Source organism: Ranitomeya imitator, chromosome 3 (assembly GCF_032444005.1).
Source record: "Ranitomeya imitator isolate aRanImi1 chromosome 3, aRanImi1.pri, whole genome shotgun sequence".
Lineage (NCBI taxonomy): Eukaryota > Metazoa > Chordata > Amphibia > Anura > Dendrobatidae > Ranitomeya > Ranitomeya imitator.
Genome location: NC_091284.1, coordinates 330885181 through 330910818, shown reverse-complemented (window position 1 = coordinate 330910818; position 25638 = coordinate 330885181).

Genomic DNA, 25638 nt, shown 5'->3' with positions numbered 1-25638 from the left:
CCTAAAACGAAAACCACGCAAAGGGGCAAAAAGACCCACCGTGCCGAACTAACAGCACGGCGGTGCACCCCTCTGCTTCTCAGAGCTTCCAGCAAAAGACAATAGCAAGCTGGACAGAAAAAAACAGAAAACAAACTAGAAGCACTTATCTAGCAGAGCAGCAGGCCCAAGGAAAGATGCAGTAGCTCAGATCCAACACTGGAACATTGACAAGGAGCAAGGAAGACAGACTCAGGTGGAGCTAAATAGCAAGGCAGCCAACGAGCTCACCAAAACACCTGAGGGAGGAAGCCCAGAGACTGCAATACCACTTGTGACCACAGAAGTGAACTCAGCCACAGAATTCACAACAGGTCTTGTACGGTCGTAGAAAAATGCAGCATGCTGCGTTTGTCATCGTATTGCGCAAAAAATACGCCAATGAAAGTCTATGGGGGCCAGAAAAATACAGATTACACACGGACCAATAGTGTGACTTGCGAGAAATACGCCAGACATCTCCAGACATCGCCAGGTGCAAGGAATTGAGCCAAGCCCTCAATCAGGAAGCTCAGACATGCTAATTAGCTCAAAAAGCCACACAAACATCCCGGAAGTCTGCCGCTCGCCTCCACGGAGTTGCAAGCAGCATGGCCAGCATCATAAATGTGGATATGCTCCTCATCCTGGTTCAAGAAAGGCCAGAAATATGGGACCAGCGGGATCCTAATTATTCAAACCGGGCCAGGAAAGAGGCAGCTTGGAGGACCATCTGTGGGATCCTATTCCCAGATTATGCCCAACGCACACGTGCGGAGCAGACACAACTTTGTAAGTACACTAATGTATTGCCAATAATTTACTTTGAAAGATGCTTTCCCAACATGATTACTGGAATCATCTTTTTTCTCTTACTATGTTATTTTTTTTGTCATTTTTGCAAAAAAAAAAAGCTGATTAACATGATAAAGTGTTTAGGTACATAGCTAATATTGATGTTGCGTTGGTTACTCTTTTTTTTTATTCAAAGCTCGTCCAGAGGGGTGTTGACCCTGTTCTTTTTATTTCCATAAATTTGAACATTATGATACTTAGTTAAGAAGGCATTTTCTTATCCTCGGTCAAATATTAGATAATGTATGTACGCAAGGACAGGGTCCTCTCCCCTCTGTACCAGTCTGTCACTGTAAAGTTGTTTACTGTGAACGATATCTAGAACTCTGCATGTAACCCCTTTCTCATGTACAGCACCATGGAAATAATGGTGCTAGATAAATAAAGAATAATAATAATAATAATATCAATGACAACTGTATTAAGCAATGTGCATAATGAGCTTCAACAATATGTGTTACCATGTCATTGCAGTGGATGATGTAATGACACGATGGCGCAGCATCAGGGACCAGTACCGGCGAGAAAGGCAGCAGCGTGCAAGAAGTGGGTCAGCAGCCCCACCAAAAAAGAAAAAATATATTTATTACGACCGTCTTTCCTTTTTGGATGGCAGTATGGAACTAAGACAGTAAGTAATAACCACACAACACATTTTTGCCAAAAAATATTCGTATTAACATTATTTGTTATGGTTAGTCCATGGCGAATTACATGTAAGGATGGGTAAACCTAGTCCCAAAAATAATGTTTACAACAAAAAATGTAAAAAGGGTCCTGGAGGAGAGAGGGCCCTGCCCGCAAAGCCTCACAAGCTACAACAAGGGATGGGTTAGAATATAGTAGGCAAGGTAAAGGTACCTTCACACATAACGATATTGTTAACGATATCGTTGCTTTTTGTGACGTAGCAACGATATCGTTAATGAAATCGTTATGTGTGACAGCGACCAACGATCAGGCCCCTGCTGGGAGATCGTTGGTCGCTGAATAAAGTCCAGAACTTTATTTCGTCGCTGGACTCCTGCTGACATCGCTGGATCGGCGTGTGTGACACCGATCCAGTGATGTCTTCACTGGTAACCAGGGTAAACATCGGGTAACTAAGTGCAGGGCCGCGCTTAGTAACCCGATGTTTACCCTGGTTACCATCCTAAAAGTAAAAAACAAACACTACATACTTACCTACAGCCGTCTGTCCTCCAGCGCTGTGCTCTGCACTCCTCCTGTACTGGCTGTGAGCGTCAGTCAGCCGGAAAGCAGAGCGGTGACGTCACCGCTCTGCTTTCCGGCCGCTGTGCTCACAGTCAGTACAGGAGGAGTGCAGAGCACAGCGCTGGAGGACAGACGGCTGTAGGTAAGTATGTAGTGTTTGTTTTTTTTTTACTTTTAGGATGGTAACCAGGGTAAACATCGGGTTACTAAGCGCGGCCCTGCGCTTAGTTACCCGATGTTTACCCTGGTTACCGGCATCGTTGGTCGCTGGAGAGCTGTCTGTGTGACAGCTCTCCAGCGACCAAACAGCGACGCTGCAGCGATCCGGATCGTTGTCGGTATCGCTGCAGCGTCGCTTAGTGTGACGGTACCTTTAGAGATGTTCATGCAGTGGTTTGGTCGATGGGTGGTTACTGCAGGTTATCTGATTGTTTGAAGAGGTGGGTCTTCATGCTGTTTGTGTCGCTTTCAATGGTAGGCGACAGTATGACGTGTTGTGGTAGTGGTTTCCACAGTAGGGGTGATACACAAGATAAATCTTGTCTACCATTGTGGGAATAGGAGATAATAGTAGGAGATCTTGTGCTGATCTGAGGTTGTGTGTAATTATTGTGAGAAGAGCTTACAGATGTGTAATAAAATAATGCACACAAATAAATCACCTTTTAATTAATTTTTCTTTGCTTTATTGTTTAATAACAGAACACAGTCCAACCTCACAGAGAGGGAGACTGGGTCTGAGTCGGAGGCTGTGATAGATCCTGTAAGTCTGGAAGAAGAGGTGGCAGGCCCATCTTTGGCCTCTTCTATATCCATCCTTGAAGGGCCATCGGCTTTGACATCACTACAGCCAGCAGCAAGTGAGGAAGATGCAGCACCACCACCCTCAGCAGCACATGATCAAGGAAGCCATGAGGAACATGCCCATAGCAGCAGCCCTACAGGCCCACCGGTGTCCTCACCACAGGCAGCTGGGGCTTTACGTAGAGGCCGCAGAAGGAGAGAGCTGCAAGCCACAAGGAGTGATGTGGACGCTGGGGTCCTCAATTATTTGGCCAGGGCAGCCACGGATGATGGAGAGGAGACCATTGCCCGCAGCCTTGCCCGTTACCTTCGACCCCTTCCCCGTGAGGTGAGGCTACGTGTGAGAGGGTGTATTCAAATCCTGATTTATTTAAGCACCCCTCCAAATAACCCCTATGAGGTGTTTGAATTTCTGGACCGAAGGCAGCTTTCCCAAACAAACCTCTTGCGCCTTCAATTCACTTAACAGGTGCAGGATCAATCAGGATTTGAAGCACCTACTCCACGTATGCCTCAACCCCTCCCACCCCAAAATCTACAAAGGCCAGCACTGTTCCAAATGGCAGCCTACAACCTACATTCCCAATATGGCCACTTTTCCAGACCCAGTGATGTAGGCTGGTCCCAACCTGGGTTTGGACAACATGGCCATTTTGGGGTTGGGTATGAGGCCTGCCAATATGTCCGTCAGCATGAGGGCCGGAGACAATTACCTTATGGACAACAGACAACTGGCCAATATGGACAAGGCCAGTATTCTGCATCACAAACCACAGCATCCTCACAGGGTGAAGGACAATTGGCCCAACAAAGGCCCCCTGAACAGGACCCTGAGCTGCCGCCATCTCCCCCGCCACTTACAGGGATTTGTAACGTTTGGTTTTTGTTTGTTTATCTTCTTGTTTTTGTTTGGGCCAAACCAGGTTTTTGTATTTTTTGTGCAGTATTTGCACTTTGTATTTGCACTTTGTTGGGCTTACTTGTTTACCAAAAAAAAACAAAAACCATATGCCTAAAATATGGTTAAAAGTTTAACAAAAAAGGCTTTTGCTGGCAGTAAACAATTTTGACAAAAGCCAATTGATGTTTGTGGACCAATCATTTCTTACATCACACACATATGCTCTGATCATAAACATCTGCTCATTAAGGTAAGACAACACACACAGTACTGTTTCAGTGGCATAAAAAATTATAATTGACAAATATATATCGAAAATAAGTAAATCACAACTGAGAAACAGCATAATCTTGCCAGGGAGTAGAACCCTGAGGAGAAACAAAAAAATTGGTGAAAACATCCCTAACTTTTATGCCATAAAGGGGACGGCGTGGAGGAGGGCCATGTGGTGTAGGCCTAATTACAGTACTCAACATGTGTTCATCATTAGCATCTGAGAAGCAATCATGTATGTGGGTAGAATTACAAAATTACTGAGGCTTTGATTACTTCATTGACTGTAGCCTCACTGAGCTGTAGGGCAGTCTGGAGGACACACCATTTGGCCACCAGAATACCAAAGGCGCACTCCACCAGTCTCCGCGCCCTAGAAAGGCACAAATTAAAGATCCTCCGACGGTGGTTAAGGTTGCGCCGGGGATAAGGCCTCATGACGTGTCTGGTCAGTTGGAACGCCTCATCTCCAACAAAAACAAAAGGTAGTGCATCTGCAGTGGAGCCTGGCAGTTGTTGTGGTGGTGGGAGATCTAACTGGTTGTCACGTAGCCGCCGACCCATAATGGACGAATTGAAGACCCTAGAGTCTCCAGTTCGGCCATAGGCCCCAATGTCAACAATTATAAACCTGTAGTTACTGTCAACTACAGCTAACAGAACTACAGAGAAAAACTGCTTATAATTGTAGAATTGTGAGCCAGAGTTTGGCGGCTTACGTACCATGATATGTTTCCCATCCACCGCTCCAATGCAGTTTGGAAAGTCACAATTGTCCTGGAACCCACGGGCTATTTTTAGCCAGCCTGTTTTGGCTCAGGCATCACAAGGTCCTTGAGTCTATCCCATATTTGTCTACAAGTTGACCCCACAATGCCAGATATTGTTGATCGGCCAATCAAAAACTCCAGGTGGAGTCCCGCAAATGACAATCCAGTGGTCAGGAAGCTGAAACTGAACAAAAAAGCAATATTAGGTAGGTTTCAAGAGTTCACGCAAAACATGAAGAAGCACAATCATATTTTATATTTTCACAAACATGTTTAACGCTGTAAACTGAAAAATGTCCTTACAGTGCTTAACTATAACATTTCCCCAACTTTTTTTAGATCTGCTTGTGCCCTAATGTACACATATACATGAAAATACCTGATAGAAACAAACACATTAAAAAAAGATCATCAACATACAGTATGTGAGGATGTTGAATACATACCGTAATGTAAGGAGAAGACGCTCCTCTGCGGATATGGCTTTGCGCATCCTTGTGTCCTGATATGTGATTCCTGGATGTAATATCTCCATCAATATATCAAATGTTTGGATTGTCATGCGACAGTAGAGATAGAATTTTTCTGGATGTTCCCGCAGAGCTGTATATAGCCAATGAAAATGGCCTTTAGTGAGGCGTTTAGTCCAAAGAGGATGCACCCACATTCTTCTTCGCCTCCTTCTCGGATCCACAATTACAGGATATCGCTGGCCAAACCGATGTGACAAGACCCAGTTAAACAAAACCCGCTGCGTTGGAGTGAACTGCAGGAGGTCAGACATGGTGCAAATGTTACCACAACACTCCAACAGATGCAAAACCACAAAATGGCCATATGGGAGTGTGCCACCTGTTGTAGAGGCCTTAAATAGGTTTGATAATGGTGATTTAAATCAATTTCAGCCTCTAAAACCGTTAAATGTCCATTTTGTCAGGTTGCGTGAAAAATACGCATTACGGTGGGCATACGGATTACATACGCAACATTACATGCGCAAAATACGCGACCACACCTTGCCTACGGATCACCATTTTTGGAATTTTGTGGCGTATTACGGCCGTAAAATACGGACCGTATTTTTATACGCTGAGTGTGAGGCCGGCCTAATACTTATATCACGAGAAAGGTACGATGGGTACACCCACTTCGGCCTGGTATGCACGGCTGCACAATGTTCAGCCTGGTACTGCAATTATAACACAATTGTGAAAAATATGTTTAGGCAGCTGAATTTGAGCATATAAAGTTGCTCAATAGCTAGTATGATTTTTAAATTCCTCCCTTAATCCCCATAAGACCCACAAACCCCCCAAAATAGCTAATGTAATAGATTTATAAACCACCCTGCTCAAATGTTATATCTGAGCAATGTGCAAGCAGGCCAAAAAACACCGTTCTGAAACCCCAAAAACCTATACCAAAGGCACACAAGTCTGAGCTGGATATCCTACTTCAATAATATGTGCTATGCACAAGCTGGAAAACCATTTCCCCCCACAAAAAAAATGAAAAAATAAATTTTGAACGAAATACCCTCCTTCAAAGTTTTAATGCCTAAGCACCAGTTGAGAATGTATTGACCACATATGTGATTTGAAGAGATCCCTTTAAAAACAAAAAAAATTGGCTGTTCCAATTTTCATACACCTTTTATTTTAAAAAAGAAACCCTCAACCAACTCTGTATTGCATGTTGTGTGTAAAGTTTTACATACACCACGCTTTGAAATTTACCTTTGTGAAATGATACTATGTACAGTTTGAAGAAACATTTTTAATAATTTTTTTGTTTGTTTTTAAAAACTGCACAAGTAGGAGCTACAAATGCTCTTTATTTTAAATACAAGTACATTAAATTTAAATTTTGTAACCAATACAATTTTTACCAAAAAAAAAAAAGACAGACACGCAGCACACACCCACATGCGCTGACACCACATTTTACACACGCCACACGCAGCGCCATTACACACACATGTCACACATACACACACTGACACCACATTTTACACACGACACACTACTTTGGCAATACATGACAGTACCAAACAAAAAAAAATGCACGCAGCACACACACACACAGCCATTACACACACATGCCACACACACGCACTGACACCACATTTTACACACACCACACAACTTTAGAAATACATGACAGTAATAAAAAAAAAAAATGCACACAAAAACACACACACACAAAAATGGCAGGACTCACACTGGCTGGCAGGCAGGCCTCTGCCTGGATGCTGGCTGTCAGGCCTCTGGCTGGATGCTGGCTGGCAGGCCTCTGGCTGGGCGCTGGCTAGCTGGCCTCTGGCTAGACGCTAGCTGGCTGGCAGGCCTCTGGCTGGCTGGTAGTCCTATGGCTGGTAGTCCTCTGGCTGGCTGGCAGGAGTCTTGATGGCTGGCAGGAGTCTTGCTGGCACATTGAGGAATGAAGCCACAAGCCAGGTTTATACATTTGGGGCTGTCTGGCCAATTGGCTACTAATTAGGGACACTGCGGCTTATGCCGCTGTCCCCTGACTGCTGTGCCTCTCCCCCGCTCTGTATTGTATGAGATCTCCCCTTGAGTGAACCCAGGATGAATACGGGGTTAACTCCCCGTGGAGGGGGCGGGGCTTATCCCCTGCTCTTGGCGCCGGGAAGCGCCGATGCGTCATCCGATCCCAGGACCCGGACCTGTTTGGGCTGCCGGCATCATGGACCCGCTGGAGAGTGCGGTGAGGGAGAGGATCGGCAGGGAAGGAAGCGCTTGGTTAGCAGCTTTGCTGCCCGGGAGCGACTCCTTCCCTGCCATGGTGCAGGCGGTGCCGCCGGAGGGTCGGCGCTCTCGCAGAGCCACCCGGCCTCCGGCACGGCTGAGCCCGCCAGTTTATTCAAGGAAGAGCGCGCGCAGCTCTCGTGCGCGCGCTTCTTCTGCTCTGGGCGCCAGGGAGACTGGAGGGAGCGCGTTGCAGCAGGTGGGGGAGACACAGGGGTCAGCAACGAGCGTTATAAGCTGCATCCTCCCTTCTGCCCCGGGCATAACAGGAGGGAGTGCAGGTCGGCAAGTGCCAGCATTGTTAGGCGGAGCTGTGCACTTAGTAGGAAACAACATGGGGGGGGCACAGGGAACGTCTGCTTCATCACAGGACTCAGGGACGGCAGGAAGGGAGACTGAGGCTCCGCAGGGAGGTATTCCTCCACTTTCAAGGAACGTGGGGGATGTTATTGCCAATACTGATAGGAACACGGACACGGCAGCCGTAGCGCAGCAGAATATGGTTTCACCTCACATAATACTAGCAACAGGTCAGCATAGTGCCTACTCCCAGGCTATTACAGGGGGAGAATCACAGTTTCCACCTTACCCACTCATTTTTAGTACCCCGTATTCGCAAATACTGGGCGGGCAAATTACTCCCTCTCAGGCGGCAGTAGTTGAACACCAGGTCGCACCAGCGTCACGATCACTGATAGCAACCAGTGTTCGGGCCTCAATTAAGGGTGCTGGCACCCCGGCTCTGGACAATAGACAGAGTGCGGGTATCTGCTCCGCGCGCAGATCATCATCGTCATCATCGGCATCCCCCAGAGAGCATCGCAGAAGCGGGCGTAGGAAGCGCGATCGTCATGTTAGCAAACGGCGCTCGTATAGATCTAGGTCCAGCCGGCGTAGTAGACGGTCTAGAGCCTCGCGGTGGCGCTCGCCTTCTTCATCAGGTAGCTCTTCAGGCAGGTCACACAGGCAGGAGTCTTCTCGTCGTAGGTCCATACACCGCATGGAGCGGCAAGGCCCGATGACTCCTGTGGCACGGGAAGCATGTGGTCCGGATACCGGTGCACCGATCGGTCAGTACCCCTTTATCGGGGCATGGGGAGGGGAGAGAGCAAACACCAACCTTTCAGACACAATAGCCAACGCAACTACAGGAAACAGGATTTATGTCAATCCAAAATTGCTACAACCAGCGGGATTGTGCAGGCAGCCCCCTCCTCCCCGCCCAGATGTGTACAAGGATGGCCTATTTTGTGGTGTCCCGCCCTTAGGGGCCCACTTGGATAGCGACATCAAGGAACAAATTTGGGCCAATGATTTCATTGACATATGGTCTCTGGTTTCCACGGACCAGCACACGGTTGACAGAGAGAGACGGTTGGGGGATAAAACATATGAACGTAAACCAAAAGTTGCAAAAACCATTAATAACTGGTTGCAAGCTTTTACGGTCTTGGGATGCGTAATGGGGGAAAAGCACCCCGAAAGGTGCTCGGAGCTATTCATATACTTAGATAGTATCTATAATTCCTATAAGGCCCACGGGGGATCAGTATGGTGGAAATATGATGAAGATTTCCGCCGGCGATTGGCCGCCAATCCTCAATTGGGCTGGGGTATGAAAGCCACGGATTCGTGGCTCCGCCTGATGATGGCTCAGAAATCAACCCAATCCTTTCACGGGCCCGCTGCCGGGTCCAACAACAACGCGGCAGCAACAGCCATTCGTAGACCAGGTTCGTGCTGGTTATTTAATGAAGGGCACTGTAAGTTCTATGGGCTTTGCAAATATAGACATGAGTGTTCATCGTGCGGAGGTTCCCACCCAGTGGCAAAATGCACACGTCCGCCCCAAAAAGCTATCTCCGGGAAAACCCCCCCTACAGGCGAGGTTAACGACGCCGGTGAGCGTAGGAAGATTGGGGTCGTGGCTGGACAAATACCCCAATAAATCGGCAGCGGGGCAACTGCGTTTCGGTTTCTCCTACGGTTTTTTCATCCCGTTTAATTGGTCACCCGAGCCACAATCAGCCCCTAATTTACAATCAGTGAGGGAATTACCTAACGTATTAGCAGAAAAGCTGGGGAAGGAAATCAGGTTGGGTCGTTTTCGTGGTCCTTTCAATTCCCCCCCTTTCCCTAACTTACGGGTTTCACCCCTGGGTATAGTTCCCAAATAAGAGTCAGGTAAATATCGATTAATTCATCATCTCTCATACCCCAAGGGCATGTTGGTCAACGATGGTATCCCCAGTGATGAAACAGCCGTCACTTATATTTCCTTTGACAAAGCGGTTGACCTCATCAGAAATGCTGGCCCGGGGGCCCTTATGGCCAAGTCGGACATAGAATCTGCTTTCCGGCTGCTTCCGGTACATCCGGATTGTCACCACTTACTAGGGGCTAAATTTGAGGACCTATACTATTACGACACATGTCTTCCCATGGGGTGTTCAATTTCCTGTTTTTATTTTGAGTTATTTAGCACGTTTTTGGAATGGGTCGCTCGCAAGATCACCCGGCTAACTCACTATCTTGATGATTTTTTGATCGTTGGGCCAGCGGGCTCAGATGTATGTGCCGCAGCCCTTGCCCAATTCAAAGATGCCATGGCACATTTCGGGGTCCCACTTTCCCCTGAGAAGACGATAGGGCCAGTACCAGTGATCACATTCCTCGGGATCGAAATCGACTCGGTCGCCATGGAATTTAGGTTACCGAAGGAGAAAATTGACAAGCTGCTGGATCTCATCAGCGGATGTATTTCGGTTGGTAAGGTAACACTAACGCAAATGCAGTTGCTGCTTGGTTCCTTAAATTTTGCCTGTAGGGTCATGCCAGCGGGCAGGATCTTCTCACGCAGATTGATGATAGCCACGAGAGGAGTGAAACAGCGTCATCATAGAATCAGGATTACAGCACACCTACGTTCTGATTTAAACACATGGAAGTTGTTCCTCAGTGATTACAATGGTAGGACTTGCTTTCAGGAGACAGAATGCTCTAACGTGGACATGGGTTTGTTTTTTGCAGCGTCAAGCAACACGGGTTTCCGGGTTCGCTTTGGTAACAAACTGTGTGCTTCGAATTGGCCTGCTTTCTGGGTTTCCAGGAAGTGGAACGTAGAGGCTACCTTGATCGAGCTTGTCCCCGTGGCAGTCGCCATGGACATCTGGGGTCCTCAATTGGCCAATAAGCGCATTCGCTTGAATCTTCAATCCGTTGGCGGGGCGCATGCCATTAACTACCTAGCATCTCCTTCACCGCAGGTTCTAGACCTAATTAGGTTCATAGTATTGAGATGTTTAACGTTTAATGTTTGGCTTAAGGCAAATGCACTAACCATCAGCAATGACAGTGTGTCTGGTGTATTAACTGGCTTTTACTCACAGGATTTACTGGGATGGCGCCTTCAGGAGCCCTTGGAGGAGGTGGATTGCCCACATTCGATCTGGGATGTCTGGGATGTCCTGGGGACCTGATGCCATTAATACGCTCATCGATAGCTCCATCAACCTGGAAAGCCTATGGTAAGGCGTGGGAGGAGTGGTGTCTTTTAGCAGACGGCAAACCAGTGGGGTCTTCGGAGGAGGCTCGAATGCAGGTGACAATGGCATTTCTATCCAAAATGCACGCCATAGGGGTGTCGGGCTCAGTAGTGCGCAACCGTGTGTCTGCATTAGCGTTCCATTTCAAGCTGCGAGGTTGGCCAGATTCCACGAAACATTTCCTAGTCAGTCAGTTATTGAAAGGTTGGCGACGAGCAGATAAACATGGTGATAACAGGCGTCCTATATCCTTCGATTTGCTAGTGAGCTTGGTTAAGGCTTCGGAATCTGTGTGCGATTCTAAATACGAGGCTGCGCTAATATCAGCGGCTTTTGGCCTAGCATTCTTTGGGGCCATGCGGGTCAGTGAGATTGTACCTACGGCTCTGAATAAACCGGGTGGCCTCAGGCGGGAAGACATACTAATTTGTGAGGATGGTATTAGGATTAGAATATGTAAGTCCAAAACTGATCAAGAAGGTAGGGGAACTTGGTTCCCAATATTTGCCATCAACAAGGACATCTGCCCATTAGTGTTAATAAAGGAATACATGCGGGTGAGAAAGGATGGTTCCCAGCTTTTCATTCATGAGAATGGGCTTCCCCTAGTGTCGGGCCAATTTTTAGCTATATTGAGACGCATATTGTCACGAGTGGGAATGCCCGCGGCGGAATTTGGGACGCACTCATTTCGGATAGGTGCAGCAACAGAAGCATCTAGAGCAGGTTTGCTTGAATCAGAGATTCAAAGGGTGGGTAGATGGAGATCCCGCTGCTTTACTAGATACATCAGGCCTGACTTGTTGTTATAAGTTTGAGTGGTCTCGGTTCTATGACATATGGAACAGTTTCAGTATCATTGGGGGTACTTCCTTGGGTTGTTGAGTTATTGATTATCGCTAACTGTATATTTTATTCCTAGATGGGGTGCGACCCAGCGTCTGGATAGTGGGTCACTCCTACATCTATTGGGCTGCTCGCCGCGCCGAATTGTGCCCAGGAGGGCGATCCTTGGGCTTCAACGATGTTGACGTGTTATGGCGTGGCTTGAGAGGCATGATGTGGTCCCAAGTTCTTCCGGAGGTGGTTCACATTGCACGGGTGGCCTCATCCCCCACCATTGTGGTTATCCATGCCGGAGGAAATGACCTGGCTTTGTCTCCGTTGGCTGAACTACTTACGCTGATCAGATCAGACATGGACAAGTTCCCGAGTTTCTTCCAGTCGATGCGCCTAGTCTGGTCCGAGGTTATCCCAAGGCTGGTTTGGCGGGGTGCCAGGGAATTGAATGCTATGGAGAGATCCAGACGCACGCTGAACCAGAGGATATCACGTTTCGTAAGATTTAAGAATGGTGTAGTTGTTCGGCACCATCGGCTGGAAGGGGACAATTCCGGTTTTCTACTTCCAGACGGAGTCCATTTGAACGAGGCGGGCCTAGATATTTTCCTCAATGGTATTAGAGAAGGGGTGGTTCAGGCGATGCATTCGTGGGGGGGGGGGTCGTAACTGCCCCTGTGTCCAGCATACTGCCCCTGTGTCCAGCTTCCTGCCCCTTTGTCCAGCATTCTGCCCCTGTTTCTAGCATTCTGCCCCTGTGTCCAGCATAATGCCCCTGTGTCCAGCTCTCTGCCCCTTTGTCCAGCATTCTGCCCCTGTGTCCAGCATTCTGCCCCTGTGTCCAGCATTATGCCCCTGTGTCCAGCATAATGCCCCTGTGTCCAGCATTCTGCCCCTGTGTCCAGCATTCTGCCCCTGTGTCCAGCATCTCTGCCCCTGTGTCCAGCATCTGTGCCCCTGTGTCCAGCATTCTGCCTCTGTGTCCAGCATTCTGCCCCTGTGTCCAGCATAATGCCCCTGTGTCCAGCATAATGCCCCTGTGTCCAGAATAATGCCCCTGTGTCCAGCTTTCTGCCCCTTTGTCCAGCATTCTGCCCCTGTGTCCAGCATCTCGGCCCCTGTGTCCAGCATCTCTGCCCCAGCGTGTCCAGCATAATGCCCGTGTCCAGCTTTTTGCCCCTTTGTCCAGCATTCTGCCCCTGTGTCCAGCATTCTGCCCCAGGCCGCCCACTCCGGATCGCAGCTCTCCAAAAAAAAAAGAGTTCTTACCTGGCCGTGCTCCTGCGGCGGCGAAGCTCACTTCCTCCACACAGGTGAAGGACCAGGACGCACTCGACCGTGGCTGACAATGATGTCAGACGCCGGTGAAGTGCGACTGCGCACTGTGGCCGCACAAGTCAGCTGCCAGCCTCCGACTGGCTGGCGGCGGCTGTTAACTATTGATAGTGTGCCGCAGCGCCTGCAGGGGGGCCCGGTGAGCAGATGAGACGGGGCCCGATGCGGGCCCCCTCTGCCCACCGGGCCCCATACGCCAGTCATGGCTGTAATGCCCTGATGGCGGCCCTGGCCGTGGGGTACTAGGTACCGGGCCGGTTCTTAAAGTCCGTGGCCCTGGGAGTCCAATTAAAGATGAAATGAAGGGGAAAATAAAGTTTATAAGAGAATGTTCGTGACGTCACCTGTGGTATTTGGCAATAAAGGTGTTAGCAGATGCTGCTTCAGATTCCGCTGGGGCTGTTGGTAATGCAGCAGAGTTGGTACAGCTCTCCACAGGTAGAGCTAGTCTCCAGGGCAACTGTAAGTGTAAATGATGAGATGATGGTGGTTGCAGTAGGCCGGGTAGGTGTTAAAGAAAGGACACAAGGACGCAGCAAGATGCAGTTTCCAATGCTTTACTCACAGTTCTCCAGTCCACAAACACAAGCCTGATGCTATGTTCTTCGGGTTAGTGGTCCAGCAAACTACCAGGCAACTTGGGATGCACCTTTCCAGGACTCCTTTCGTATGCCTTTCTATGGCCGTCTCACTACACTGGCTTTCGTCTTCTCCTGCCCAGTGCCTTACCCACAGTGTCCCATGCCAGCAGCCATGAACCTAGTCTGTTGATGTTCTTGGAGTCCTCTGGATTCTATACGGCTGCCTTTTTGGTGAAGGATGGGTGGATGCGGCTGTGCTTCTTGCAAAAGCCACAGCCTTCAGTTTCTTAGCTGAACTTGAAGTATTCCACTAAGTTGGGGCCGATCACCTTTGCCTGCAACCTGGTCCCTCCACTCTGGATGCACGCCCCATGGGTGGCTTCTGCACTTTCCGTGCCCCTAGGACCCCTTCTGTCCTTCTGGGAGCTTCTTTTTGCTTCTCCCTCTCCTCTGTTCTGTCTGTCTGTCAGGAGCTGCAGACCCACACGTCTGCTCAAGTCCACTTCTCTCACAATCTTCTTGACTCTTGCTTCCTTTAGCCCCTCCCCTACTCTACCTACCCCACCCCTCCTCCAACACCCTTTCCTATCCAGCCTGGGATGAGGCCTTCTTCCTTAAGGGTATGCCCAGGTGTCCCAACTGAACTAGTGTGTGTTGGATGTGAGTGTTAGAGTCCTGGGTAGTGCTCCCTCCTTACCTGAGAGTGGGATACCACTCCTCTGGGTGAGGTGCAGCATCTTTGCAGCGACTAGACCCCAGGGGCGCGCCACATACCCCCCCCCCCCCCGTTAAACACAGCACGTCCGCGGGCTGGAACATAGTAAAAACATGTGTTACAGAGAAACTTGCAATACCTTTTTGGAAATACGCATTTCAACAGGTAAAACAGTCAGATAACGCTTTCTTCCCTTTATGGGAGGCACTTTCCACTTAAATGTTACACATAAAGAACAGACACATAAGACAGCACATTACTCTCACTAAGAAACTAGCATTACTATCAATAAGACATTAGCATTACTATCAATAAGACATTAGCTTTCACTTTAGCATTTACTTCCCATAAAACTTTCCTATCAAGTATAATAAAACAGTCTCTGACAAGTTCTATAAAACTTGCTCTGCCAAGTGCAATAAACCATTTTCTATCATGTACTATAAAACATTTGCTATCAAGTGCTATAAAACATTTGCTTTCAAATGCTATAAAACATTCCGTGTCAAGTTCAATATGGGGGGACCCATCTCAAACCCCCAACGTAGGCTTGGGCGTGACTGCAAAGCATGGCTGGTCTTCACGTTGGACCACTGCTTCAGCCACGCCAGATCGTTTTTGTTCTGTTGTCTGTACTGTGTAAAACAAATAAGGGGCACATTAAGATGTGCTAACTTTGTACAATAAAAGTTTTTGGATCGTTCACTGTTCATAATCACATTGTCTTTTCAACTTTTTCAACAATAACTTTCAAACTTTATCAAACAGTCATTTTAACTTTCAGAAACCATCAGCATAGCTCTCTTACTTTTTCCTCCAGGGCAGGTCCCGAAGTCCATGACCTCCTGGCCAGGGAAGTTCCTGTTCTGGGGTTAATTCATGCGGTTCAAATAGGACTAGTCTCACCGCTGGGGTTTGGTTGGCTTGTGTTCTTATGGACTGTTCGGTCTCTCGTTCAGGAGCTGATGCAGCTTCCGGGATAGAAGCCTCTGTTACTCTGCACTTGCGGACATTGAGGGCATACCACCCCCTCTCTCTTGTGCCGTGTGAAGGACAATTGATCCCCCGGGTGTAGGTCCCAATGTTGGTGCCTCTCCAGGAGATGTGACTCCGCATCACAGCGAGTCACTAAAAGGTCCTTAGCCATGCCGGGCTCCTTAATAAACCCCCAACCCTTATTAAGGTCAAAGGAGACCACTGTTCCCTGTCTCATTGGGCCTCGGTCAGTGCAGTGGGTCTGATTTTGCAGATCCTGACTTTAGTCGCCAGATTGCGCTCCTCCAGCTCCTTCTGCCTGACTTCCTGCTCACGTTCCTCCGCCTCCAGCTTTAGTATCTGCTGCTGCCATATTTCTTCTTCACTGAGGACCCCCTTTTGGGCTTCTCCCACCCGGGTCTGATCCGCAAACCCCACCCATCATGCCCACCTGTGATGTCGGTACAGGCAGCAGTGGGTCAGCTAGCTTGCCTTTAAAGGGAACCTGTCACCCCCAAAATCGATGGTTAGGTAAGCCCACCGTCATCAGGGGCTTATCTATAGCATTCTGTAATGCTGTAGATAAGCCGCCGATGTTACCTGAAAGAGGAGAAAAAGAGGTTAGATTATACTCACCCAGGGGCGGTCCTGCTCCGATGGGTGTCTCAGGTCCAGAACAGTGCCTCCCATCTTCATTCCATGACGTCCTCTTCTGGTCTTCACACCGTGGCTCCAGTGCAGGCGTACTTTGTCTGCCCTGTTGAGGGCAGAGCAAAGTACTGCAGTGCGCAGGCGCCAGAAAGGTCAGAGTGGCCCGGCGCCTGCGCACTGCAGTACTGCGCCAGAGCCGCGCCGTGAAGACCAGAAGAGGACAGCATGGAATGATACAGGAGGCGCCAGAGCGGACCTGAGACACCCATTTGACCGGACCGCAGCGGGACCACCCCTGGGTGAGAATAATCTAACCTCTTTTTCTCCTCTTTCAGGTTACATCGGGGCTTATCTACAGCATTACAGAATGCTGTAGATAAGCCCTGATGACGGTGAGCTTACCTCACCATCGATTTTGGGGGTGACAGGTTCCCTTTAATATCTGCCTTCTGGTCCGAGACTATAGAGTTTAACAGCTGACCGGCTTTTGGGGCTGGTCGGGGTTCTAAGGGCCCTAGCAGGGTCTCCTCAGCTACTGGGGGGGTGACTGTACCTGACTCTCCGGTACTGGTTGTCCTTTGTCACGTCTTTTGAGTCGAGGCCACAGGACGCGAGGTTGACTGCTGTTCGGTCAAACTTTTCATCAGAGTCTCTTTCCATCTGGTTACCGTCACAAGCTGCATCCGCAGCAGTTGGCGGGTCATCTCCTCCACTTCCACACCGAGCAGCGCCGGGTCCACCGTAGGTGCGGGGTCTGGGCTTTCATCTCTCAGGCCAGGGGAGCCCTCTGCTTCTACCCCGCGCCCCTGTGCCCTGCAACCTCCGCTCTTCATGATGTCCCCGATGTAACAGGCGAGATTAACCCCCCGCCCAGAATATACCCAGGGTTAAAGTGGCCTAGGCCAGATTATACCCCGGGTATAAATTAGCCTAAGCCAGTTTATACCCCTCTGGGCCAGAATATACCCCGGGTTATAAATTGGCCTAGGCCAGATTATACCCCTCTGGGTCAGAATATACCCCAGCTGCTGTAGATCAGATTTTTCAGGCTTTTGAGAACCATTGAGTGATATACTCAATAACGGAGCCCCAGGGTCGGACCGACCCACTGGGACACCGGTGAAATGCCCGGTGGGCCCCGCCCCAGAAAGGAGGAGGAGGAGGAGAAAAAAAAAGGGACGTGGGCCATTTAAATCTTGCGGCAGCCCTGACCGCCGCCACGACCAGGGCCCCCGCTGGTGCTAGCGCTGGCATCGGGCTCCTTCTTCTAATACTCACCTCTCCTCGTTCTGGCGGCAGCTGCAGTGTCTTCAGCGCTCTCTGACTCTGCGACGTCTATGTGGTTGCCCATAATACTGTATGGAGGACTATGTGGATGCCCATAATACTGTATGGTGGACTATGTGGTTGCCCATAATACTGTATGGAAGACTATGAGGTGCCCGTAATACTGTATGGAGCACTATGTGTTGATCATAATACTGTATGGTGCACTGTGTGGTGCCTATATATTGTACTATATCTGTTTTTTATCTGTGCATCAGGAATCGTGGCATGTGTTAAAGGGGCCCACTGATACTCTTTCACCCGAGGCCCATGAAAACCTGGAGCCGACCCTGGCAACAACACACATCAAGATGAATGTCGGCTGCAGCTGTGACAGGGCGCTCTGCTCTGTGACAGGCCATGTGTTGAAGTCATATAGCAGTTTTGTTAAATGACTCCTGCAGCATTTGATATGCCGGCAGCCTTTCAATGTTACTGCAATGTGACGTTACCGTGCGGCCTGTCACAGAGCAGAGCGCCCTGTCACAGCTGCAGTCGGCAGCCATTGTAACGACCACACCGAATATGAAGCAACAAGAGGATGCCGGGGAGCGCAAGAAGGTGAGAAGAGTGCCCCCCTCTGTAGTTGGGCAAGGTAGTGGCCATAGGGACTGACATAGGGGCCCAGGGAGGGTACATTAAATAAAGGGGCCCGGGATGAGTAAATTATTACTGGAAGGGGCCCAGGATAGGGAACTTATTAAGGTGGACATTGGGGTCCAAGATGGAGACATTAAATAAAGGGGCCAATGATCTGGCACCTTATTAAAGGGACACTGTCACCTGAATTTGGAGGGAACAATCTTCAGCCATGGAGGCGGGGTTTTGGGGTTTTTGATTCACCCTTTCCTTACCCACTGGCTGCATGCTGGCTGCAATATTGGATTGAAGTTCATTCTCTGTCCTCCGTAGTACATGCCTGCACAAGGCAATCTTGCCTTGCGCAGGCGTGTACTATGGAGGACAGAGAGTGAACTTCAATCCAATATTGCAGCCAGCGAGTAAGGAAAGGGTGAATCAAAAACCCAAAAACCCTGCCTCCATGGCTGAAGATTGTTCCCTCCAAATTCAGGTGACAGTGTCCCTTTAAATAAAGGGGTGACATAATTGTATTGAGGTCAGGATGAAGAACATACATTATTGGTTTATTGTGGCAAGTGGGGACATAATTACTGTAGGGGCCAATCAGGGGACATTATTACTGCTGTAATTTAGTTTTGAGCTTACTGTCTTCCATGGGGAGAACAAAAAGGGGTCTTGCTACTGTGCAGGGTGGCTCTATGTCTTTTTTTCTTCATCTGACATAGTATAGAAGTCGAGGAAAATAGTGGGGAATGTGCTCTGGAAGCGATCAGCTATAGCTAACTGTTATTTTCTGCAGAGACGAGTCTTTTCTGGAAGAAGTAATGGCGGTCTGCACTGGTTGAAGAAAAAAGACTTCAACTACAGATATCACCGGTGAGTCAGTGTGTTGCTTGTACACTTACACTATATACTGTATATTGTGTACAGAGCTCTTTTGTATAATGTCACTGGTAATCACTAGGGTTGAGCGAAACGGATCGGTCATTTTCATAAGTCAAAGAATGGCAAGGCAGCTCACCAGTATCCACTGCAGGTGCCCGGAACTCCGCTGCAGGCGGAGTGTACTGATCCAGAATCTGACCCTGATGAGACTATGGTGCCCCGTCACGAACGCTATACCACCGGCTCACACGGTGACACAGACGAAGTTGCACACGAGATAGAAGAGGAGATCATAGATGACCCAGTTGTTGACCCCGATTGGCAGCCATTGGGGGAACAGGGTGCAGGCGGCAGTAGCTCTGAAGCGGAGGAGGAGGAGCCGCAGCAGGCATCAACATCGCAACAGGTTCCATCTGCCAGGCCCGTATCTGGCCAAAAACGTGTGGCAAAACCGAAACCAGTTGTAGGACAGCGTGGCCATCCGGTTAAAGAAGCTCAGTCTGCAATGCCTGAAAAGGTATCCGATAGTAGAAAGAGTGCAGTCTGGCATTTTTTTAAACAACATCCAAATGATCAGCGCAAAGTCATCTGTCAAAAATGTTCAACTACCTTAAGCAGAGGTCAGAATCTTAAAAGTCTAAATACAAGTTGCATGCATAGACATTTAACCACCATGCATTTGCAAGCCTGGACTAACTACCAAACGTCCCATAAGGTTGTAGCACCCTCGGCCAATGAAGCTAGTCAGCAACGCTACATCCCTTCCCTCACTGTAAGCCTACCATTTCCCGCACCACCGGCAGTAAATGTGCAGGTTTCGTCGCCAGGCCAAAGCAGTCAGGGAATCACCAGGTTCGTGGTAGGAAACACTGCATGTAGGGCACCAGCAAGAATACCATCTCCAACCCTCTCTCAGTCTTCCGTGTCGACCGGCACCCCCGCTAGTTCCACGATCTGCAGCTCTCCAGTCCAGCTCACCCTACATGAGACTCTCGTTAGGAAAAGGAAGTACTCATCCTCGCATCCGCGTACACAGGGTTTGAACGCCCACATTGCTAGACTTATCTCGTTAGAGATGATGCCCTACCGGTTAGTTGAAAGCAAAGCTTTCAAAGCCCTGATGGACTACGCTGTACCACGCTACGAACTACCCAGTTGACACTTTTTTTCGAGAAAAGCCATCCCAGCCCTCCACCAGCATGTAAAAAACTGCATCGTCCATGCACTCAGGCAATCTGTGAGTACAAAGGTGCACCTGACAACAGATGCATGGACCAGTAGGCATGGCCAGGGACGTTACGTGTCCATCACGGCACACTGGGCTAACGTGGTGGATGCAGGGTCCACAGGGGACAGCAATATTGGGACAGTTCTGCCTAGCCCACGGTCTAGGAAACAGTTGGCTGTAGGCGTTTGCCCCCCTCCTCCTCCTCCTCCTCATCCTCCTGCAGAAGCGAGAGCTCGTCCACAGACCGCAGTCACACGAGCACTCCATCCGCAGCTGCCACTGTTGCACATAAGGTGTCCCATTATGGGACAGCTAGTGGCAAGCGTCAGCAGGCTGTATTGGCAATGAAGTGTTTGGGCGACAACAGACACACCGCGGAAGTTCTGTCCGAGTTCTTGCAGCAAGAAACTAAGTCATGACTGGGCACTGTACATCTTGAGGCAGGCAAATTAGTGAGTGATAACGGAAGGAATTTTATGGCTGCCATAGCCCTTTCACAACTGAAACACATTCCTTGCCTGGCTCACACCTTAAACCTGGTGGTGCAGTGCTTCCTGAAAAGTTATCCGGGGTTACCCGACCTGCTCCTCAAAGTGCGCAGACTTTGCTCGCATATCCGCCATTCGCCCGTGCACTCCAGCCGTATGCAGAACCATCAGCAGTCTTTGAACCTTCCACAGCATCACCTAATCATCGACGTTGCAACAAGGTGGAACTCCACACTGCACATGCTTCAGAGACTGTGCGAACAGAGGCGGGCTGTTATGTATTTGTGGGAGGATACACATACAAGGGCAGGCAGTTGGATGGCAGACATGGAGTTGTCAGGTGTGCAGTGGTCGAAGGTACAAGACCTGTGTCAAGTCCTTCAGTGTTTTGAGGAATGCACACGGCTGGTTAGTGCAGACAACGCCATAATAAGCATGAGCATCCCCCTAATGCGTCTGCTGATGCAAAGTTTGACGCACATAAAGGAGCAGGCGTCTGCAGCCGAGGAAGAGGGAAGCCTTGATGACAGTCAGCCATTGTCTGGTCAGGGCAGTCTACAGGACGAGATAGCGGGCGAAGAGGAGGAGGACGAGGAGGATGATGGGGATGAGTATTTTTTAAATGAGGAAGCTTCTCCGGGGCCAATAGAAACTGGTGGCGTTGCAAGGCCGGGTTCAGGCTTTTTGAGGGAGACAAGTGACGTAGATTTGCCAGAAACTGCCCCTCAACCCAGCACAAGCGCAGATTTGACAACTGGAACTTTGGCCCACATGGCGGATTATGCCTTACATATCCTCAAAAGGGACCCACGCATTATTAAAATGATGACTGATGACGATTACTGGTTGGCCTGCCTCCTTGATCCTCGCTATAAAGGCAAATTGCAAAATATCATGCCACATGAGAACCTCGAACAAATATTAGCAACCAAACAAGCAACTCTTGTAGACCGTTTGATTCAGGCATTCCCAGCACACAGCGCCGGTGATGGTTTTCACACGAGCTGCAGGAGGCAACAGGGCAGAGGTGTTAGAGGTGCACAAATCAGAAGTGGCGTTGGACAGAGGGGTTTTCTGACCAGGTTGTGGAGTGATTTTGCTATGACCGCAGACAGGACAGGTACTGCAGCATCAATTCAAAGTGACAGGAGACAACATTTGTCCAGTATGGTTACTAACTATTTTTCATCCCTTATCGATGTTCTCCCTCAACCGTCATTCCCATTTGATTACTGGGCATCCAAAATAGACACCTGGCCTGAATTGGCAGAATATGCATTGCAGGAGCTTGCTTGCCCTGCAGCTAGTGTGCTATCAGAAAGAGTATTCAGTGCTGCTGGTTCAATATTGACCGAAAAAAGGACTCGTCTGGCTACCCAAAATGTTGATGATCTAACCTTCATTAAAATGAACCACTCATGGATTTCGAATTATTTTGCCCCACCTTTCCCGGCTGACACCTAGCTTTCCTATGAAAAGGTCTTGCTTGTGGACTGGTCTTACTGACTGTTCCTGATCTCTTAATTTGCAGCAGCTGTTTGTCCAGCATACGACATGTTTACACCTCCCTAAATGGGCTAACTCCCTCCACGGGGCCGTGGTCTCGCCACTTGGCGCAAGCACCCGTGAGAGTGCCGTTTGTCTGAAGAGGTGGGTGTGCCCGCTTTTGGTCGACGGCACTGCCACTGGGTCCCTCATAGTACAATAAAGTGTCTCTGGTGGTGGTGGTGCGCACCCAACGTCAGACACACCGTTGTAACATGAGGGGCCCTGGGCCTGTACCGCCGGCCACAAGAGAGTTCCCCCCCAGCTCAAACAGTGCTCTACCACTTGCAAAATTATCTCTCACAGCTCCACCAATGTTTAGTCTATGCGCTGACATCCTTCAATGCCTGGCACTGACAATACAAATTTGTTGACATGTATGATGCTAGTTAAAATAGTCAGGGTCAGTGTCCTATATTGACACCAGTAAATACTTAGCGCCAAATTACTATGTCTGAAACTCAGCAGAGGAGCCCACCCCTGTACCTAAGTATGCCACCCTGTTATGATCTGGTGGCCTAGGAGCAGCATGAGACGGACTCTGGAGAAGGTGGTCCCTGTACTGACCGCAAACCCTGAACCTAGCAGCGCAACTAGAAGTAGCCGTGGGGGGTACCTAACACTCCCCAGACCCCTCGGCACAGCCTAAGATCTAAGTACCCCTAAAGACAGAAACAGGAAACCTATCTTGCCTCAGAGAAAATCCCCAAAGGATAGATAGCCCCCCACAAATATTGACTGTGAGAGGAGAGGGAAATAACATACGCAGATATGAAATCAGATTTTAGCATAGGAGGCCATACTAGCTAAAAAGAAAGAATAGAACAGAGTACTATGCGGTCAGTATAAAAACACTAGAAAATATCCACCGCAGAAAATACGGATCACCACATCTGACTAAAGACATGGGGGGTATATCTGCATCTCCAGAGAAATAGCTAGGCTGCAAAAAATCCTTCACAGACCAAGCTGGACAAGACAAAAACATGAAAATGCACAGAACTGTAAGGTCCACAGCAGGTGGATAGCAAAAACAAAGCCAGGACTTATCTTTGTAGAAAAACACAGCAAACTGGAGAGACCAGCAGGGAAGTGAATCCTTCAAGAACAATGGACAACTGGCACTGACTAAAGGATCCAGCAAAGCTATATACCCCAGTCAGTTTTGCAATTAGTAGATACACCTGTCCACTCCTGCAGTCCAGGCACAACTGCATTACCCTCTACAACCATCGGAGGGAGCCCAAAAGCTGAATTCACAACACCACCCTTTTTTGTTTTGTTTTGTTGTTTTGCGAGACATTAACATCTATTTCTTTTTTGGGAGTACTAACTGTGTCAGACACTCCTTCCAATCGTCCTCCGCTGACCACACCAATGCTGCCTGTGTACCCCTGCCACATAATCGAAGCTGCTTTGAGCCTATTTTTTAAAATTTTAGGCCTACTAAGTCTGTCTGCGGTCCCTCCTTCAAATTGTCCTCCGCTGACCACACCAATGCTGCCTGTGTACCCCTGGAACCTAATTAAAAGTGCATAGAGCCTACTTTTTTATTTTAGGCCTACTAAGTCTGTCTGTGGTCCCTCCTTCCAGTAGTCCTCCGCTGACCACTCCAATGCTGCCTGTGTACCCCTGGAACCTAATTAAAAGTGCATAGAGCCTACTTTTTTTAGTTTAGGCCTACTAAGTCTGTCTGCGGTCCCTCCTTCCAATAGTCCTCCACTGACCACACCAATGCTGCCTGTGTACCCCTGGAACCTAATTAAAAGTGCATAGAGCCTCCTTTTTTATTTTAGGCATAATAAGTCTGTCTGCGGTCCCTCCTTCCAATTGTCCTCCACTGACCACACAAATGCTGACCGTGTACCCATGTAACCTTTTTTAAACCTGCGTTGAGCCAAATTTGTGGTGTAAGGCCTACTAGCAGTGTCTGTCTGTGCCACTCTATACAGCTGTCCTCTTAAAAAAAATGACCTGCAATTGTCAGGTTTTCAGCCTATCGGAATTTTAAAACTGCAGTGGGGCTACTAGTTTGGTTGGGGCCTACTAACGGTGTATGCCGCTCCATGCTGTTCTCCTGGTTTTCCTGTCCTGAACTTCCATTTTCAGGCTCTCGTGAAGTAGTTGTTAACCCCTTTACCCCCAAGGGTGGTTTGCACATCCATGACCAGGCCAATTTTTATAATTCTGACCACTGTCCCTTTATGAGGTTATAACTCTGGAACGCTTCAACGGATCCTGGTGATTCTGACATTGTTTTCTCGTGACATATTGTGCTTCATGATAGTGGTAAAATTTCTTTGATAATACCTGCGTTTATTTGTGAAAAAAATGGAAATTTGGCGAAAATTTTGAAAATTTTGCAATTTTCCAACTTTGAATTTTTATGCAATTAAATCACACAGATATGTCACACAAAATACTTAATAAGTAACATTTCCCAACTGTCTACTTTACATCAGCACAATTTTGGAACCAAAATTTTTTTGTTAGGGAGTTATAAGGGTTAAAAGTTGACCAGCAATTTCTCATTTTTACAACACCATTCTTTTTAGGGACCACATCTCATTTGAAGTCATTTTGAGGGGTCTATGTGATAGAAAATACCCAAGAGTGACACCATTCTAAAAACTGCACCCCTCAACGTGCTCAAAACCATATTCAAGAAGTGTATTAACCCTTCTGGTGCTTCACAGGAATTTTTGGAATGTTTAAATAAAAATGAACATTTAACTTTTTTTCACAAAAAATTTACTTCAGCTCCAATTTGTTTTATTTTACCAAGGGTAACAGGAGAAAATGGACCCCATTACTTGTTGTACAATTTGTCCTGAGTACTCTGATACCCCATATGTGGCGGTAAAACACTGTTTGGGCGCACGGGAGAGCTCGGAAGGGAAGGAGCGCCATTTGACTTTTGTAAAGTAGACCCCCTAAGGAACTTATCTAGAGGTGTGGTGAGCACTTTGACCTACCAAGTGCTTCACAGAAGTTTATAATGCAGAACCGTAAAAATAAAAAATCATATTTTTTCACAAAAATTATATTTTTGCCTCCAATTTTTTATTTTCCCAATGGTAAGAGAAGAAATTGGACCCCAAAAGTTGTTGTACAATTTGTCCTGAGTACGCTGATACCCCATATGTGGGGGTAAACCACTGTTTGGGCACATGGTAGAGCTCGGAAGGGAAGGAGCGCCGTTTGACTTATCAATGCAAAATTGACAGGAATTGAGATGGGGCGCCATGTTGCATTTGGAGAGCCACTGATGTGCCTAAACATTGAAACCCCCCACAAGTGACACCATTTTGGAAAGTACACCCCCTAAGGAACTTATC